The sequence below is a fragment of the Octodon degus genome, unplaced genomic scaffold (assembly GCF_000260255.1).
Source record: "Octodon degus isolate 3935 unplaced genomic scaffold, OctDeg1.0 scaffold00280, whole genome shotgun sequence".
Classification (NCBI taxonomy): domain Eukaryota; kingdom Metazoa; phylum Chordata; class Mammalia; order Rodentia; family Octodontidae; genus Octodon; species Octodon degus.
In genome coordinates, this window is record NW_004524856.1 from 1,199,481 (window position 1) to 1,200,354 (window position 874).

The following is an 874-nucleotide window of genomic DNA, read 5'->3' on the forward strand; positions in this document are numbered from 1 at the left end:
AAGCTAGAAGACAACAGATGAATTTACTAACATGTTTGTAGGAATCATGGAAGAAAATTTCCAAACATAAGAAAAGAGCTTAAAATACAAGTAACTGATGCTTAGAGAACACCAAACAAATAATAAACTGTCACACTGTGCATAGAGAACAGACGGGGGAAAATGTAAATGCAAGGACTGTCTCACGGAAGACAGAATCAGTCTTTTCCTCCCGGGCTGTCTGAGGCTCTGTTGCCATCATGAATGACACAGTAACTATCCAAGCCCAGAAGTTCATGACCAACTGACTTCTTCAAAGTAAACAAATGGTTATTGATGTCCTTCACTCTGGGAAAGCAACAGTATCTAAGACAGAAATTCGGGGAAAACTCGCCAAAATGTACAAGACCATACCAGATGCCATTTTTGTGTTTGGATTCAGAACCCATTTTGGTGGTGGCAAGATGACTGGCTTTGGCATGATTTATGATCCCCTGGATTATGCAAAGAAAAATGAGCCCAAACATAGACTTGCAAGACATGGTCTGTATAAGAAGAAAAAGACCTCAAGAAAGCAGCGGAAGGAACACAAGAACAGAGTGAAGAAAGTCAGGGGCACCGCAAAGGCTAAGGTTGGTGCTGGCAAAAAGTGCGCTGGAGATTGGAGAAGAGCCAAAGGAGTAGAGATTCTGCAGTGCCTCTCTGCAGTGACTGTGACTTTTTTCACGATAAGATTTAATAAACTGTAAAACCTTCAAATAAAAAGAGAAGTGATAGAATCAAACAGCTTGATTAAAAAAGAAACTCACCAAGGCATATCCTTATTAAATTGTCAAATATACAGCAAAAAAAAATCACGTATAAAGGTAAACCAATTAGAAGTAGATTTCTCTCT

General features: G+C 39.1%; 1 pseudogene; it reads left to right on the plus strand.

Moving 5' to 3' along the window:
- The first annotated feature begins 239 nt into the window (after positions 1–239).
- On the plus strand, positions 240–728 carry LOC111814213 (annotated as a pseudogene).
- Positions 729–874: the final 146 nt, after the last annotated feature.